The sequence below is a fragment of the Monodon monoceros genome, unplaced genomic scaffold, assembly GCF_005190385.1.
Source record: "Monodon monoceros isolate NGI ecotype Baffin Bay Population unplaced genomic scaffold, NGI_Narwhal_1 Super_Scaffold_7, whole genome shotgun sequence".
Lineage (NCBI taxonomy): Eukaryota > Metazoa > Chordata > Mammalia > Artiodactyla > Monodontidae > Monodon > Monodon monoceros.
In genome coordinates this window covers 68,825,535-68,838,265 of record NW_021703784.1, presented here as the reverse complement: position 1 = coordinate 68,838,265, position 12,731 = coordinate 68,825,535, and the positions used below count along the sequence as shown (strand labels likewise).

Below are 12,731 nucleotides of genomic sequence, written 5' to 3'. Positions count from 1 at the left end.
AGCCAGAGAGACAGGGAGACAGCTTTCAAGAAGAAGGAACAGTATGTGCAAAGACACGGAGGCACCACTGGAGCCTAGTGAGCAGTGAATGGTGAGGCAGGGAACAGATAAAGGGTGGTATTTATCCAGAGGTGGGGGGAGCTGATAGATTATCTTAAGACAAGGAGTGACACAATTGTAGGTTTAGAAATATAACTGGTAGCTGTGTGGAGGATTATTGAAAGTTAATTGGGAATAGGTGGGTGAGTACAGAGATAGGATAATGACTTTAGAGGCCACTGCAGTCATCCCAGTGAGAATGGCCATGGGGATGGAGAAGATGGACTGGATTGGTGAAACAGGAAGTGAACTTGACATGTTTCTGACTGAGAGGGAATGAGGGAAAGCTGTAGGATGACTTTCAGCATTTCTAAATGGTGTTGCTGTTGGCATTTTGGGAGGGGCAGATTTTCATTGTGCAGGACAGTATCATTCAGCGTCCTGGGTTCCCTGCCCACTAAATGCTCCCTAGTTGATGTGGCAACAAAAATGTCACTGTAATTTTTCCATATGCCCCTGGTTAAAAACCATGAAATGGTGGTTTCACCAACATGGGGAATAAAAGAGGAGAAATAGGGTGGGAAGAGTTCCTTTGTGGAATATGTTGATTTTATGTTTGATTTACATGTTGGTAGAAGTGTAAGCAGTTGGATCTAGCGATCCAGGGCACAAAAGGGTGGACAGCACTAGAAGTACAGCTTCAGGAGTCATACCCATGGCAGCTAAGGGGCTTTCCAGGGAGGATACTTAACATGAGAAGGGGCAGGTGGATGGCAGAACTTTAGGGACCATCATGTATCTTGTTTAATCTTGTGTGCTGGGGAGGACAGATAGTATTCCAGGTCTACAGGGAAGAGGAAACTGAAGCTCTGCAAGAGCAAATGACATTTCCAAGTTTCTCTTTTTATCAGTTTTGGCAGATTCTCTCCCTTGGCCCAGCTAGTGTCCAGATGAAGCTGGGGAGAAGTGGATTTTGCCCCTTTGCTTTGAAGGGCTCTTTGATGTCTTTCTTTGTGGCCAGTTGGTCCAAGCGTCTCAATGACTGGGCTGTTACTATCACTGCCTCACCTTGGGTTTAGAAGTCTTTGTGTGTTAGTAAGGCGGCTTCTCATGATTTGCCTTTTTCCCTGCAATGGCAGATTTTTCCTTGGTGCCTTCTGTGTTCTTGGTTCACTGATTAATAGACACTTGAGGAATTGCAGGGAGACGTTTAACATGCATCAGATACCATCACTAGCAGAGAACATGATTCACTGAGCTCTTTCTCTGATGTCTGCATCCCTGCCTGCTGACATCGTTTGACATTGGGGAATTGAGTCTGAATCTGGAAAAACACAATTTAAATGTGTGATTCAGAGTCAGTGATGTGCAGCTGTCTCCAAAGTAGGGGTGCTTAGAGAGCTGGATGGTAAGGGGTCCAAGAGGCTTTGCACTCCCATCTCCTTTACATTACCTCTTTCAAATGTAGGAGTCATTCCAGGTTAAAGATAACAAGTTCTGGGCTCTAACCTTCAGGCCTTCAGCCAGTACCCACGCCAGGGGGTTGGGACTTCAGACCGGGATGTGGAGGGCTGGTGATTTATTTTCAGAGTGTGAAGATTCTAGTAAGATGGACTTCTAGTGAGCTCTTACCCTATACCAAAGTTTTCTTCTTCCCTCGGAAATATAAGGAGCCAGTTTTACCATGTTGCCTTCATGGGGAATAGTCCGTCCTTTTCACTCCAGGGTCCATTTCAGAGGGTGGACCCCTCATCATCCACCTCTCCAGAGTTGGAGTCAGAGGACCTAGGTTTGAATCCTGGCTCTGCCCCTACCTAACTGTGTAATCTTACACAAACCCCTTAATTTTTCTCATCCTCAGTTTCCACATCTATAAAATGCAGATAATAATACCTGCCTCCTAGGATTGTAATAACGTATGAGACATAGAATACCTGCAGAGCGCCTGGAATAGATGATATGATATATGATATACTTGCTGCAGTTACTGTTATGGATCTCTCTCATCTTATGTGGTTCTTTATCTACAAACCTCTCCCACCCCCCTCCCCTCCGCACACTTTTTTGGCTATCTGCAGAAATCTGGCCCTTCGGCATGGTGGGCCCTCTGTTTAGGGATGTGGAGAGCTAGTAGGTTTTCTTTAGGGAGAGGGGACCTCGATAAGACCAGCTACCCTATTGTTCACCTCCTGATGCCAGACACCATTTAGAAAATCTTTCACAGAACCTACACTGGCAGTGTGGGACTGGAACTGGAACCCAGTTCTGACTCCAAATCCACAGTCTTCCACTGACTTGGATGTCTCTCCCCTGCCCTCTCCCCTCTCAGGCCTGCTTTGCCCCTGCCCCCTCCCCCCACCAAAAAAAAAAAAAAAAGAAAAGAAAAGCAATAAATAAACAGTAGCATAGAACCAGAAAGGCCTGTCAGGATATTCTGTCTGGGCTCCGTGGTGTGCTTACTGGAAAGTCTGAGTACTCAGGGTCCTGTGGGTTAGGTGCCTTCTTCCTGCTATGCTCCTCGACCTGAGGCTCCACTCCCTTCCTGAATGGGCATCACTAGGAAATTGAGAAGGAAATGGGTTTGGGTGGGGGGTTTCTAGAAGTGAGATAGGCAGAGAGAGCCCCTCCCTGACCGGATGTCTGAAGTCCTTCCCCCTGGCCTCCACTCCAGCACTGAAGCTGGTATGGTCCCCCCTCCCTGGGTCATGGAGGGATGCTTGGCCAGCCACACTGTGTGATTAGGTGTCCGGAGTTCCTTGGCTCTGTTAATACCACTGCTAGAAGACTCCAGAGGGACAGTTGGGAAATAGGTGGCCTTAGGCTGTCCCGAGCGGGCATGTAAGGAAGCAGCTGTGGAGGGTGGATGGGCGTCCTAACCTGATTCAGGACAGCATCCATGGAGGCTGTGCTGTGCAGAGCAGCTGCAGGAGGCCCCTCCCCCTGGAATGTGGCTGGACTACTTTACCTCTCACCCCCGCACCAACAACTTCCAAACAAAGACCCTGGGCTTTAATTCCTCATGGACATCCCCTGGATCCTGGCACAGGTAGCCCTCAGATCTGTGTGCTGATACTCTTTACAGGACAGCCCTGGTTTATGGAATGAAGTGCTAAATGTCAAGATTTATGTGGGCCATTCTTCACTGCACACCTGCGCATGAGCTCATACAGCTGACTATGGGCCTGTTCTTGGTTTCCTCCTTCCATCACTGCCCTGGCCTCCAGGCAGCATGCAAAACAACATTGCTAGCCATGTCCCGCTTGTTGTGAGTACCAGAGATTAACCGCCTTGCCTGTCACCACTTTCGCAGCCTGGAAGGGGACATGGGGTAAAGGAATCTAGTCGAGCTGCATCAGGTGTCAAGAGCTGGAAGGGCTTCTTCTCCTCATCATTTCCAACCTTTTTCCATTTTACAGACGAGAGGCCTGAGGCCCAGAGAGGGAAAGCTACCTGCTTGCTTCCCCCTTGCGTGGTATTGTTGTTTACCTTGAACAAATTAAATGCCTGAAGTAGGATGCAGAGAAGACATCATCATGATGCAGGAAAAGAGTTTGGCTTCTGGACCTGGATTCCAGCGGGAATCCTAAATCCTGAAATGTGTGGCCTTGGACAAATGACTTAACCCCTCTTAACCTCAGCCTGAGATGATAATACCTTGCAGTGTTGAAATGACCGTTAGAGGTAATACATGCAAGCATCTCAGGCAGTTAGTCACAGTGGTAGGTATTCAGGAAAAGGTGACGGTTACTTGGAATGTAGCCCCAGTGGTTTGTTAATGGATACTGGCTGCACTGAACTATGCAAGCTGTGGATCTGAACGAAAAAGCTTGACAGAGGTATTGTCAATCTCAGTGTAAGCTTCCTGTGAGAAGGGGCTAAGGAACCTAACCCAGCCTCCACTATAGGACTGTGACCACCTGCTCCTGTGGCCAGGTTCCTGGGAGTTGGGCATAGGTTCTCAGCCACAGCTCCGTACAGGCCCTTGTTTCTTTGTTTTCCCGCCAAAGTATCTCCTCATGCTCAGAATCTCGTCCTCCTACCCGTGTATTTCAGAAGTCTCTTGACTCACGTAATGGCTAAATGGTATGTTTCATGAATTAATGGATTCACAGAGCTCGAGAGGAACATAAGGTCCTCCTGGCAGATTGCAGGCTTGGGGTTTACGTTCTTTCCTTAGCAACATGTTGCCTGATGGGTTTTTTGGCCTCTGGGCTCGAAAACATCCACCAACAGGAGACAACCAGCCAGTCTGATGTTCAGAGGCCGCTCTGACTGTGACATTGTTGACACTTGATTCCCTGAAAAATATGCCTCCAAGTGACTCCACCCACTGATCCTAGTTCTACCATCTTGGACCTCAGGGAACAAATCAAATTACTCTTCCTCATGATAGCCTTTCAGAGGCAATGACAACGGTCATGTGCCCTGAGTCTTCCCAGGCCATAAAACTCCAGTTCCTTCAGTGATGTGGCTTTGACCCTTCACAGCCCTGGCTTCTCTCTCCTGGACATGCTCCAGCTTTCCACTCTGGCCTGTAGGTGTGGTTACCAGAAGTGAACACAATATTTGGATCAGTTAAAAATAGAACTTTTTTTTTTTTGCGGTACACGGGCCTCTCACTGTTGTGGCCTCTCCCGTTGCGGAGCACAGGCTCCGGACGCGCAGGCTCAGTGGCCATGGTTCACGGGCCCAGCCGCTCCGTGGCATGTGGGATCTTCCCGGACCGGGGCACGAACCCGTTCCCCTGCATCGGCAGGTGGACTCTCAACCACTGCGCCACCAGGGAAGCCCTCAAACATAGCACATTTTTTACCTCCCTTGTCTTAGTCTCTGTACTACTATTGAGTGAGTCCCAAGGTCTTAGTGGCTTTGTGACAGCTTTTCCATACTAATTGGGTTTGTGGTAAATCACTAAACTAATACAAGTTCTGTATTATTTCCCAGAGCTACCGTAACAAGTTACTATAAACCTCGTGGCTTAAAACAACAGAAAGTTATCCTCTTACAGTTCTGGAGGCCGGAAGTCTGAAATCACAGCATCTGCAGCCTTGGTTCCTTTTGGAGGCTCTGAGGGAGAATCCATTCCATGCCTCTCTCTTTGCTTCTGGTGGTTGCTGGCAATTCTTGGCATTTCTTGGCTTGTAGATGCATCGCTTCACTCTTGGCCTCTGGCTTCACATGACCATCTCTCCCTGCATGTGTTTTATGTGCCACTTAAATCCAGACCAACGGCACTGGATTTCTGTGCAAGGTCTTTTGACTGGACACGAGGATTCCCAGCTCTCTAAAATATATTTTTCATGTTTGTTAGCAGAAATTAGTCACTGGAAGATGGATTTTTTTTAAGGCAGGAAATAAATTTTAAAACAGTGTGGTGATGATGTTTTTTGGGTTTTTTTTTTTCTTTCCATAATCCTTGTTTTCAGGAACCTAGTGTTAATTTATGGTTAGTAATAGCTAGGACCTTGAGCAATTCTCTAACCTTCCCTGACCTCAATTTCCTCATGTGTAAAACAAAGAGATTGGATGAGGTGAGTGAACTCTGGGTCATTTTCAGCTCTAAAATTCTTAATACAGTGATTTCTGGAAAGCAGGGGTTACCCTTGGTGATAAAAGGGCTCAAGTTGCGTTAATAAACTGATTGAGAATTTACAGCTCTTGACTAAGAAGAGAATCATTCATGAATCTGAAAATCCGAAAAATACTGTCCTTCTGTTCACCTTTGACAGGATATAGAGTCTGGGCTGTGACACACCCCCTCCCTCTTCTCGATTACTCATGTAGTATGAGACTCTACAGGATTGGCATCTAGTTGGCTCTTAGATATTTGTTGCGTGAGTGAACGAATATACTTATGTATCATTATTGGGAGAAAGTAATGCAGTATCATTCAGGTCTGATCATCTAGTAATGGCGGGCCTGTTAAGATTCCTCCTGAGTGTATTCCTAGCAGAAGCAATAATTTTTATTTATTTATATTCCAGTTGTATTGAGATATAATTGACATATAACACTCTATAATTTTAAGGTGTGCAGCATAGTGATTTGACTTACATACATCATGAAATGATTATCACAATAAGTTTAGTGAACATTCATCATCTCTTCTAGATACAAATTAGAGAAATAGAAAAAAATTTTTTGTAATGAGAACTCTTAGGATTTACTCTCTTAACAAGTTTCATATATAACATATAGCGGTGCTAGTTATTATCATGTTGTACGTTACATCTTTAGTACTTATTTATATTATAACTGAAGTTCATAGTAACTTTTGACTACCTTCATCCAATTTCCCCTCCCCCCAACTCACTCACTCTACTGTTACCAATCCCACCCCCACCTCTGGTAACCACAAATCTGATCTCTTTCTCTGTAGGTTTGTTTGTATATTTGCTTTTGTTTGTTTTTGAAGTATAATTGACCTACAATGCTACGTTAGTTCCTGTTACACAACATAGTTATTTTTTTCTGTACATTTCAAAATGATCAACATGATAAGTGTAATTACGATATGTCACCATATAAAGGAATTGCTTAGTTATTGACTGTATTCCCCCCACTGTACATTTCATACCCATGACTCATTCATTTTGCGAGTGGAAATTTGTACTTCTTGATCTCCCTCACCTATTTCTTTCCTCCCCCCAACCCAGAAGCAATTATTTTTAAAAGATGGTGGCAGTGTTTTGAAGTTGCTTTCTGGAGCAGTTTCCTTATCTGTGAAATAGGCAGCTGTGTGGCTGGACTCCAGTGCCTGTGCTCTAAACACCACAGGGGACTGCATTTTTCAGCTTGGGGTAGGTCTGTGATCTTGCTCCAGACAGAACCTGGCCAGATGCTGTTCTGTTGCAGGAGGCCCCGCTTGCCTTCAGTGGCCCCTGTGGGTGTCTATAAGGAGCTGCAGCCACTGACACCACTCTTCTTTTGCATTCTTTAGGGTTAGACTGTTAGCAGTGCCTCTCCTGATTTTTCACTCTGTGCAAGAAACAGTCTGCTGGCTGTCATGGGGTTCACCTTTTCAGGAGACGAGTCAGGGAAGGCTAAAGGCGAGTCCACTTGCCATTATTGTTGGGAAGATCCTTCGAAGTTTTTTTGTGAGAGGGAAATTTTTTGGCCTATTTTTGCCATCTTCTTTCCATTCTTACTCTTATGTAAGAAATCTCTATTCTTTAAAACAGATCTCCTTCGTAAAAGGAGGAGCTTCTCTAGAATCAATGGTGTTGGTACAAGATAGGTGTCGCAAACTCAAATGTCTGTAGAGGCTTAGCAGATAACAAAAAACCAGACTGTGTGTATGCTGTCTAATTTGTTTTAGGAATACTCTGTCCTCTCTGTTTATCTTTTGTTTCCCTAATTCTGGTTGAGATATGGGTATGAAGAAATTTCTGTCCTGTAGGGAAATTAGAAATAAAGGTGTGATGACAAATAGCACTAGGTGTACACCCTCAACATCAGGAAGCAGTAGGGAGTAGTGGGGACTGCAGTGAGCTAGAAGGGCCATCCCACCTCTCATGGGGGCCCGCTGTTGCCACAGTGTTTGGTTTTCCAAGATGAGCTGGGGTTTTGTATGAAAATTTCCTGTTGTTAAACTTGGGCTCAATTTAAAAAATCTGTGTGGTTCAAATAAAATGAATTCTGGGGGCAAATTGGTTTGCAGGTAATCAATTTGAAACCTCTTATATATGTTGGGGCAGATTGGCATATGGGATGGGCTCCTGGGTCATCTCTCTGTGGGTTGGTCTGGTTTGGTGGGGGGGGGGCGGTCCTAGCGGAGCTGTGTGTGGAGGGGACCGCTTATGTTCATCCTTGCATGTGGATATGGAGGAATCGAAGATACGTAAAGTAAAAAGCAAGTTAAAGAATAATGTGTACAGTTTTATTCTGTTTATGTAAATTTTTTTCTAAAAAGATGTGTATATAAATTTTAAATGCATAAAAATTTCATAAAGGCGAAAAACAAAGAATACACAAGAAACTGGTAATGGTGTTGCCTCTGAGATTGACACTGAATTCAAGGCAAAAAAGGGACCTTCTGCTTTTTAGTTTATCCCTGTCTGTAACACGGAATACAGCTGACCCTCTGTATGCGCAAATGCAGAACCCACAGATAAGGAGGGCTCGCTGTACTATGCCATTTGATATAAGGGACCCGATCATCTGTGGATGTTGGAGTTGGGGAGGGTCCTAGAACCAATCCCCCACAGATGCCAAGGGACGACTGTACTTAATTTTTGTAGGGTAAAATGAAAAGAGTTGTTGGGAAGCATAATTGCCGTATAAAGAGTGCAAGCCTTCAGTGCTGAGAGTACAAGGAAGGAAGAAGGCAGAGTGGTATGGAGTGATCAGGAAGGACTACTGGGAAGAGAAGAGGCCTTGAAGATTGGGTAGAATTCGTTAGGGAAGAAGACTGCAGGAGACAAAGCCCAGGGGTGGGATAGACCGGGTGATTTGGGTACTGATAAACGCTTACATTTGGTAGGAGCTGAGGGTCTAGGGAAGTGGTGAGACAGAGGGAGGCTTTAGCAGTGAGGAGCCACGGAGGGTGTGTGCCAGGAGATAATGGAATGAGAGCGGTGCTCCAGCATGATCAATCTGGCAGTAAGGACGAGGGAGTTTGGAGGCAGGACTACAGGGTGGGAGCCTCTCATGTGGCCTCTTTGGGCTCCCAGCTAGCTGTCACTGATCCCTGCCAGGGTGTTGCCTGGTGAACAAAGGTTATAGCTATATACCTGGTGAATAAGCTCATGGCACTTCCCGTTTCTCCACTCTCAGGAATGTGGGCTTTGGAAGTTGGCCAGCCTCTGCTGGTGCTCCATGTGCTTCCTGTACCTCTGCTGCCAGCGTGTCTCCCCAGACATTTTGGAGGCTCTGTGGAGCAACTGGCCATTGACTGAAGTGTAGCTGCTAAGAACAGGCCCATACTTTGGAGTCAGGCAGATATGGGCTTGAAGTCTGACTTTGTCACCTACTGGTTATGTGACCTTGGGGTGGCACTTGACCCCTTTGGGCTTCAATATTCATGTTTGCAAAATGGGGATAAAACGAGTTACCTTCTAGGGTCGTTGTACCCAGCAGACTGACACATAGCAAGTTGGTGGGCCTTGCTGTACTTTTACACTGTGGTACTGCCTCTGATCTGCAGTTATATCTGTTTATATTATTTATGTTTAATATTATAAAATACTTACTGTATCTGTTTATGACCATATCAGTCTATTCTTTTGGATTGTAAGCTCCAGTTCAGTGGGAATAATTATGTTCTAATCACTGTTTTAGCCCAAAACACTCAGCGCAGAACACATAGTAGTGCTAAATAAATGTTGAATGAATGGAGTTTGTGCTCTTAAACCTACTCCAGCCTTTACAGTTGACTTTACAAACAGTTACAAACAGTTGATCAACTAGGGTGTATCTGTAGTTGAGAGACTAACTTCTCTGTGGTTGAAACAAGTTTTTTTTGTGTGTGTGATACGCGGGCGTCTCACTGTTGTGGCCTCTCCCGTTGCGGAGCACAGGCTCCGGACGCACAGGCTCAGCGGCCATGGCTCACAGGCCCAGCCACCCCGCGGCATGTGGGATCCTCCCGGACCGGGGCACGAACCCGTGTCCCCTGCATCGGCAGGTGGACTCTCAACCACTGCGCCACCAGGGAAGCCCTGAAACAAGTTTTGTCAATTCAAATGCCCTTGTTAGGATGATACGTCAGGATGGCTTGTCGAGTCCTTCATTCTTTCATTCTACAGTGGCAGATCTGTTTTGTGGGGCTTGATGTTTACAGAATTTGGGAGGTCTTCTTTAAAAATATATGCAATTGTAGAAAGCATGTACACACGTTGCTAGGCCCCTTTCTAGGGCCTTGGAAAGGGCTTGTGAAAGTGAGGGGCCCTAATACTTGAAATTCCTTAGTTTCACAATAAATCATCTCTGCATTTAAAGATTTATAGAATACTCCCTACAGGCAGGGGTGGGAGTTGTGAAGGATATGGAAATTTCTAAAAGGGAAAAAATGATGTTAATGGATACAGGTTTTAGTAAAGCTGTCATTCCAAGTAGACTCAGAACAAAACCCCGTTGTTTTGTTTTATGTTTTTTGTTTTTTTCTCATTCAGCAAATATTTATTGAGCACCTACTATGTGCCAGGCATATGTAGGCATTGGAACATAGCTGTGAAAAAAGAAGTCCTTGTCACCTGCATCATGACTTGTAGACCTACAAAGATGCAGTGAAGAGCCACAGTGTTGCTCTGAGGCCGTGGAGATAAAGGCACTTTGATACCTTAGTTTGCCTTTCTAACCCCCTGCCCTTCTTGGTAGCCATCCCAAGCAGTGATGAAAGAATCATAGAATTGGGAGTGAGTATGATGGCTTGTAACCGCTCAGCCTCTTCCTGGCCATGACCATGAGAGATCGTGATAGAGGAGCTTTCATTTCTCCACCAAAGACTCTCTGCTTTGGGGCTGATTTCAGCCACAGTGTGGCAGAGCAGAGCTGAGTGAGCAATTCATTCTGACTCCTGGGCTCACAAGTGGAGGTGTTTTTTTATATTCTGCTACAGGAGGGGCAGCCAACCCCATGGTCTCAAAGAACAGAAGAATTGGGGCCTGGAGACACAAAGTGCCTGCCTCAGTGTTTACCTCCAGCCGGTGCTCCACTTGGCCACAGCGTGGCGGTGACTCACAGCTGGAACTGTGTTCCTGCATAGTTGCCAGGTTTTGCGTAGGGGTGGGCGAGGAGAAAGGAGAATGAATGAGTAGGAGCAAGTGGCTGCTGGATTTGTAACACCTTGGGAGGCAGCTGCTCCAGAACCGAAATTGAAAGAGAACAGGCGGGCTGGGAGCCTTTGCTTCACCTCTGCAGGTGGCCGGACCCTCCCTCCCAGTCTGACCTGAACTGGGGTTTTCATAAGGCCCGGGCTGGGAAGACACAGCATGGAGCTCGAGGAGAGAGTGAGTGTGTCTGCCGCCTTTCCCAGAGAGAACAGAGCTGGAGAGCAGGTTAGTCCTATACTGGTTACTATTACTGGGATTCAGTTTGCCGTGATGTATTCTGATTCATGAAAGTCAAGTAATGACAAAGAAAGGGAGTTTTCGATGGGTTGGTTGGGAGCGTCTGCAGTTTAAAAAAAGGAAGAGCCCAATTTAATTGGGAATAAACAGGACAAAAGTATCATTAACTACACCTCCCCGATGTCATTACAAAGGATATTCTGTTGGCAAGTGAGACTGGGGAGGACAGCTGTTCTGCCTCCTTCCTTTGTGTTTTCAATTATGTGCAGTGTTGTTACATTTCAGTCTGTGGCTCCAGCAGTAGTCTGAGATGAACCTCAGTGTCTCAAGATGTTACAGCTGGAAGATCCCTAGAACATCACCTGGTCTAGCCTTCTCATTTTACACTTGAGGAACCTGACTTATTGAAGAGCATTAAAGAGAAGCATAAAACTGGGTGTTCTCTGAGGTCGAAAATGTTACCATGAAGTTTTAAAACTTCTGTAGAGTGTGTGTCCCTGGCTCAGCACAGCCTACTGGGAAGGCTGTTTTTTCTTGGGCTGCACTTTCTGAACCATGGGGCTCGACCCAGTGAGGGACAGAAGTGTGGCTGAAGGAAGGTGCTTATTGATCTGAAACTACTTTGCCTGGCAGGCGAGTTCTAAGTTTAAACAAGAGGCTGGGTGTTTTGCCTTAACTCAAAGGGAAGAAAATGTGTTCTTGAGCCAGCTAATAATATGGGAGTTTGCAACATAGAAAAAGACAAAACAACTCTATTAGAGTGGAGTTTTAGAGCTAGCAAAAGAAAAATATAACAGACACTGAAGGTTGAGTGTCTGCCATAGGCCAGGCACATTATCGGTACTCTTTATAACAATCTTGCAAGGTTGGAATTGTCTCCTCTTTTTACAGATAAGGAAACCAACACTCAGAAAGGTCATTAACTCTTTCAAGGTCGGGTACCGCCAGCGTGCGGCCGAGCTGGGGTTTGAACTGCATGCAGCCTGTATGACTGAATAGCCTGGGCTTCATGCTTTGAAGCCTGCGTGTGGCCTTGATGGAGAGTCTAAGCCCCTCATTGGACAGATGAGGAAACTAAGAGCCAGAGAGGTTGTGTATTTGCTCAGGGGTGTGAAACTAGTTGGTAGTAACAGAGCTGGTACCTCGGCTCCTGTTACATTGCTTCTCTGCCAACTTCCTTTAAAAAAAGAGTTAGGGGAGGGGAGGCTATCTGGGTTTGATTTCCTCATTCAGTCAGGAGTTTGGCTTTAGTCTTTTCATGGTTATTGAAGTCCTGTGGAGCCACAATTAAAACTTCCTATTAACCATCAATCCTAAGTATTGGAGCCCCATGTTGGGGCTTGGGGAGAAGAGAGGCTTGCAGTGTGGGTTACTGGGTCAGAAGAGGTAATTTATGAAATGAGCTGGCCACTGAGTGGAGAGCCTAATGAAACATAGATCTTTTCAGATCATGATGGAAGATTTCGGTCTGTTAAATTCAGTGTTTGGAAAGGAGAGACCTCCCTCTTGCAAGATGTGAGAGCTTCCAGTTAACTCAGTTAATTCTGTGACTCCCTTGAGCCCAGCTCTGTCTGTGCCAGGCTCAGCCCCTTTTGGTACCTTTGGGCAAGGAGAACAGGTACTGACTGCCCCTCTGGGTGGTGAGTCTGAGGTTTGGCTGCATTTCAGTGTCTTTGCCTAGTT

General features: G+C 45.8%; 1 protein-coding gene across 11 annotated transcripts in view; it reads left to right on the top strand.

The window, feature by feature from the left end:
• Nucleotides 1-12,731, top strand: part of PLEKHA7 (pleckstrin homology domain containing A7) — a 209,981-nt gene that overhangs the window by 105,034 nt on the left and 92,216 nt on the right. Inside the window, exon 1 of one of the 11 annotated variants that reach the window (XM_029207395.1) lies at nucleotides 10,659-11,036. The exons of the other annotated variants lie outside the window; for them this stretch is intronic. The gene's annotated coding sequence lies outside the window, so the exon portion shown is untranslated. Of the gene's footprint in view, nucleotides 1-10,658; nucleotides 11,037-12,731 lie in introns of those variants that run through there. 11 annotated transcript variants of the gene reach the window in all.